This window comes from Vigna radiata, chromosome 2 (genome assembly GCF_000741045.1).
Source record: "Vigna radiata var. radiata cultivar VC1973A chromosome 2, Vradiata_ver6, whole genome shotgun sequence".
Lineage (NCBI taxonomy): Eukaryota > Viridiplantae > Streptophyta > Magnoliopsida > Fabales > Fabaceae > Vigna > Vigna radiata.
Genome location: NC_028352.1, coordinates 16,138,741 through 16,144,970, shown reverse-complemented (window position 1 = coordinate 16,144,970; position 6,230 = coordinate 16,138,741). Strand labels below are relative to the sequence as shown.

The window sequence follows — 6,230 nt, the reverse complement described above, 5'->3', positions numbered from 1 at the left end:
AATCAAAAGATATAACACACACAAAAAAGAACATAAAGTGGCTCAAATTCTCACACAGGGTATTTTTGTCACAGTCAAATCAACCTCTCAAACCTCATAATCATCTTTCCAAGCAGAGAAAAGCAAGGCTTTCTAACCAATCAGTATCAATCAAGTGGAGGAAGAGTCTACAACATAAACAAAATCCAAAAATCAAGTAAAATATGAAAAACTATATACCAGACACAAGCTTAAAATAACAAAAACAACTTGGAAATAGAAAAACGAAACAAAAAATAATCTCTCCCAATAGATCACACTTAAACCACACAATGTCCCCAATATGTCATAAACAGAAGATTTGAACAAGTGTAATAAAAAAATGGAAAAGGAGAAAGAAAATCCTCGAGTCAAAGGGGAAGAGAAGTGAGATTTAGTAGTCCATAATTGTATCCAGCAAAGAATGATTGTTGAGGAAAGGCTTCAGCCGAAGCTCATTGACCTTGAAGCTCTGTTTTTGTGGATTCATTCTTAATTTCTACTACACCATAAGGATAAACATTAGTAACAATAAGAGGTCCAATCCACTTTGATCGTAACTTACCACCCATGAGTCCGAGCCTAAAATTATATAACAACACTTTCTGCCCAACCACGAAGTCCTTTCTAATTATCAAGCTGTCATGGAACTTCTTGGTTCTCTCCTTGTAGAACTTTGAGTTTTCATAGGCTTCAATACGGATCTCATCAACTTCATTCAGTTGCAACTTCCTTTCCTCTCCAACCTAATCCATAGAGAAGTTGCAAGTCTTCACAACCCAGTATGTTCGATGCTCTATCCCTATAGGTAAATGACATGTCTTTCCAAAAACAACCCAATAGAGAGACATCCCTATAGGTTCTTTGTAGGCATTCCTATGCGCCCAAAGAGCACCATCCAACCTGTTACTCCAATCTTTTCTGTTGGGCTGGACAACCTTCTATAAAATTCTCTTTATTTCCCTGTTTGAAATCTCGGTCTACCCATTAATTTGGGGTGGTATGATGTAGAGACTCTGTGCACAACCCATATTTCTTGAGCAAAGCCTACATACATTTGTTACAAAAATGGGGGCCTTGATCACTAATAATTGCTTTGGGGACTCCAAACCTGCAGAAGAGGTGAGATTTAACAAAATCAACCACAACCCGAGCATCATTAGTCCTAGTGGCTCTCACTTCCACCCATTTCGAAACATAATCAATAGCTAAAAGAATGTAGGAGAAACCAAAAGAAACAGGGAAAGGACCAATGAAATCAATACCCTGAACATCGAACACCTCACAGATTAACATGGGTTGTTGAGCAATTTGCTATTTCCAAGAAAGTGATCCTCCTACTCTCTGTCATGACTCATAGGTGCTACAAATCCTACACGCATCTTTGAAGATGGTGGGTGATCGAGGGCGTACCCGAATCAAATTAATATGATGCTCAACCGAATCTAACAAACTCCAGATCAGCATTGGCCCATTTACTCTACCTAGTTCAACCCAATTTTCAATTCATTTAGCACTAGCCCCTTCCTTTATTTATTCCTGCAAACATTAACAAAGCAATTTAGAAACAAATAAACTGGCAAAAGAAAATAAAGCCTAAAAGAAATAAAATTCTATTTTAAATTTTCTGAATATTTTTATAAAAAAAATACTTATTTATTTAAAAACCTATTTTATTTAACTAAAATGGGAAAATTAACATTATTTTTATTTACAACCTATTTTTATCCTATTTATAGTAATCTACCTTAATTTTAGAAAATTAAAAGTTAAACTAACCTAAAAGAAGAGTATTAACATAGCAAAAAAAGGGAAAAATGGAGAGTTATCAGAGGTAATCTGTACGACTTGGTGATTGTTGATGATTATTCTCGTTATACCTGGACCTTCTTTATTTCTTCCAAAAGTGAAACTTTCAGGGTGTTCAAGAACTTTGCAGCATGATTCAAAATGAAACGGAACTCAGAATCAAGTCCATAAGGAGTGATCATGGCAAGGAATTTCAAAATGGGGTGTTTGATGACTATTGTGCAGAAATGGGGATTTCACACAACTTCTCTACACCAAGAACCCCTCAACAGAATGGAGTTGTTGAAAGAAAGAACCGAGAATTGGAAGAGCTAACAAGAACTATGCTCAATGAGAGAGACTTGCCAAAGTACTTCTGGGCGGATGTTGTAAGCATAACATGCTATGTACTCAATCAGACTGTGATTAGATCAATGCTAAAACTCACTCCCTGCGAGTTGTTCATGGAAAGGAAGCTAAATATCACACACCTGAGGATCTTTGGTTGTAAGTGTTTTGTTCTCAACAACGGTAAAGAGAGTTTAGGCAAATTCGATTCTAAAGTCGATGAGGCTATCTTTATTTGTTATTCGCTTTCTAGTAGAGCATACAAAGTGTATAATAAAAGAACTATGTGTGTTGAGGAATCTGTACATGTTGCATTTGATGAAAATATTGATACTACTAATCAAATGCATTCCAGAAAGTGTGTAGATGCAGGAGATTCTACAGGAGAGGAAGAGGAAAACAAAGAGATCTAGGAAGAGGAAAATTCTGAGAATACTGCTGATCCTCCCAGAATAAAATCAATTAAGGAGTGAAAAACACCAAGAAATGTATCAACAAGCAACATCATTGGGGACATCATGAGGGGAGTTTCCACTAGATGTCAACTTAATCAATTTTGTACGAATGTTGCATATGTTTCGAATATTGAACCTAAGAATATTGAAGCTGCTCTTGTTGATGAAAATTGAATGATGGCTATGCAAGAAGAGTTAAATCGGTTTAAGAGGAACAATGTGTGGGAACTTGTTCCTAGAGTAAGAATTTAGCAGGTTATTGGCACAAAGTGGGTGTTCCGAAACAAAATGGATGATTTAGGTGAAATCATAAAAAACAAGGCCAGATTGGTTACAAAGGGCTATAGTCAAGAAGAAGGAATCGATTATGACGAGACTTATGCTCTAATGGCTAAGCTATAAGGATATTGCTAGCTATAATATTATCAATCAAGATTTTCAAGAACACATAACGTACAACAATCAAACAAACAAAGGTAAGCTTCCCCATACCTTGGCCAATCCCAAGGCTCTCCCTGTGCCCAAAGATCTTCTCCAATGTAGTTGCACTCTCCCGTTCACTCTCTCCCCTTTCCTCTCACTTTTAGGTTTTAGGTTTCTGTCTTACTTTCCTAATGGCAAAAGTTTTTATAGAAGGTGTCTAATATAGTTATAACTATATGTAATATACCTAAGATACTCTATTTATAATAAAAGTCCATAAGAAGTAATAACAATCAACTAAAATAAAAGATATAAATAAGATAAAATAAATTTATCTTTAACTTAATTATTTTTGACAAGTCTTTAGATAATATATTCTATCTTATTTTTATTCTAATTTATTATGATAAGTCCCTAAATAATGTATTATGTTTTATTATTATTATCTAAAGATAATATCTAATAATATCCCAAGATATATATTAATAAACAATATCTCAAAATATCTTTTAAAATATCTTAATGATTTTTCTAATAATAATAATATCTCTTTTAATCTTTAAACCCACCAAGATTATATCCCCTATTTTCTTTCGAGTACTTTTTAAACCAACAACTAAATCTTCAAAAGATTTATATATAATATCTTTTTATTAATTTTCCATATTATTTAATTTACATGTTTTTCCTTTCTACACTACCATATAATAATTTCTGCATCTAATTAATAAAATGTAAAAGAGTCTTTTACCCTTAGACATAAATATAAATATAATAATAAAAAATAACATAATAATTATCTCTTAACAAATATGTACACAAAAAAAAACATTAATTACCAAACAAAAACATCTAAGTCACAATACTACTTTATTTCTAATACTCCTATTTTTCCCAAATATTACAACTTGAACTTGAATAACAATATTTATAAACCTTTGAATTCCATATTTCTTGAATGTCTACCAGTTATTCAGAGTTTCTGAAACAAAAATTTCTTAATCCACACATACATTCTACTAGAAACACTTGGGTTAAATTAGTTAAAAAAATGTGATTAAATATGTTAGAGAGTTGGCTAAATGATCATATAACCTTGTACAAACAATGTCTATAAACCTTTTGATTCGATTTTACCTGAATGATTTTCAGTAATTGAGAGTTTCAAGAACAAGGCTTTATTAATCCATGCATACATTTGCCCACAAAAAGATGTTAAATACGTTATAATGTTTGTTAAATGATCATATAATATTGGATTTATATGTACTTCAATAACAATGTTTATAAAGCTTTGAATTCCCTACTTCTTGAATAGTTTTCATTGATTAAGAATTTCAAGAATACGACCTTATTTCTATACATAGATTTAACCAGAAATATCTAGACTAAATTAGTTTAAAAAAATGGTTAAATATGTTATAAACTTAGCTAAATTATCATAGAACCTTGTGCAACCACTTTAACTTCAATAAAAATGTTTACAAAGCTTTTAGTTTCTTGTTGCTTGAATGGTTTTCAATGATTGAGAGTTTCAGGAATAAGACTTTATTAATCCATGGATAGATTTGGTCAGAAATTGTAAGGCTAAATTAGTTTTAAAATGTGATTAAATATGTTATAAACTTGGTTAAATATTGGTTAAATAGATTCAATGGTCTCTATTTTTGCTGGTCTTTTTCAAGTAGGTTCCCATTTTTTAAAAATGATCAATTTGATCCCTGAATTTGAAAAATTAAATCAATTAAGGATATTCCATTAACTTTCTTGGACGGCGTTAAAAATTATCTATACTAGCAAAAGTAGCTGTCATTTTGTAAACAGATGACACGTAATGTCTTAAGACGTGGACTTAAATTATTTGTTTATGCATAAAATTGAAGAAACACGTGGTTACAGTAGTTTTACCTGTAAAAGAATTGGAGAAATTGGGAAAAGGGTACCGAAGCTGGGGTGGTGTTATTCTTCGAAGGATGTTGGTTTGCGGGATCAAGGTTGAGTCCTTGCTCTTCGATGTCAAAAGAGTACTATTGTATGAAGAGAACCCATACAGAGAAAAAGGAGTGATCGGAGTGACCCATACAGAGGATGTCAAAGGTGTACATGGATTTCTAATCCTCAGACTCTTCGTAAAAAATACGAATGCCGAAAACATAAAACTCGGTAATAGATTGTCAAAAAGCACAATAAAATACGACTGATCTCAGGCGATTTGGGGTAGGGTGTATCCTGCGAAATAGAAACCCTAATAAGCTCGAATTTCTTTTCAATGCAATGGCAAGAACCACAACATCATCAATTTGAAATACATTACCATATCACAATCAAAGCCATCCAAAGGATGCTGATTGTCAGGAGTGATGTAATCCGGAGTGCTACCAGGAACAAAAACGGAACCGCGTGAGCGAAAGAGGAAACGAAATCGCAAAAATTCGATAGGGATAATAAGATAAGTACCAGAAGAAGTCCTGGCTGAGAATATAGTCTCTGTCGTCGGCGAAGGAATCATCGGTGACCGGAACTAGCGATGAAGACGTGTTGGGAGGTTCGCAATCGAAAAAGTTCTGGAAGCAAGAAGAAGAAGTGGCAGAAGATGGTTGGTTGAGAGGAATGAGGGAGACTTGTGGTGCCGTTACTCAACGCGCCCTTCATCTTTCTACTTCTTTCCAGTCTTGTGGCTTTTCCTCTTCATCTTCGTCTTCCACCACCACGATCAAGATCAACACATTGTTTTAGCTTACTTCAGAAATAAAAAAACACAGTTATATTTATATAAAATTCTTTTACCTTTACTTTTAATGAAACCACTTGCTATTTGAATTTTATGCATAAACAAATAATTTAAGTCCACGTTTTAAAATACGTGCCACTTGTTTACAAGATAACAGCTATTTTTGCCAGTAAAAATGATTTTTAATGTTGTCCAAGGAAGTTAACGGAATATTTTTGATTGGTTTAATTTTTCAAATTCAGAGACCAAATTTGATCATTTTTAAAAAACGAGACCTACTGAAAGAAAACCAGAAAAAATAGGGACTACTGAATCTATTTAACCTTAAATATTCATATAATATTGAAAAACCACTTGAATTTTAATAACAATGATTGTAAAGTTTTCAAGTCCTGTTGCTTGAATGGTTTTCATTGATTGAGAGATTTATGAACAAGACTTTATTCCAAATAAGTGACATCGCTTTC

At 33.0% G+C, this 6,230-nt stretch overlaps 1 long non-coding RNA gene across 2 annotated transcripts; it reads right to left on the bottom strand.

The window, feature by feature from the left end:
- Window positions 1–271: 271 nt before the first annotated feature.
- On the bottom strand, window positions 272–5,867 carry LOC106755667. 2 transcript variants are annotated; one of them, XR_001375417.2, is made up of 5 exons: window positions 5,490–5,867; window positions 5,347–5,407; window positions 4,941–5,261; window positions 1,284–1,557; window positions 272–1,129 (listed from the first exon to the last, which is right to left on the bottom strand). It is a non-coding gene; the product is annotated as an uncharacterized LOC106755667 (long non-coding RNA). The 2 variants fall into 2 exon arrangements; XR_001375416.2 differs by having other exon boundaries at window positions 272–1,557; window positions 5,490–5,836.
- Between the last annotated feature and the right edge of the window lie 363 nt (window positions 5,868–6,230).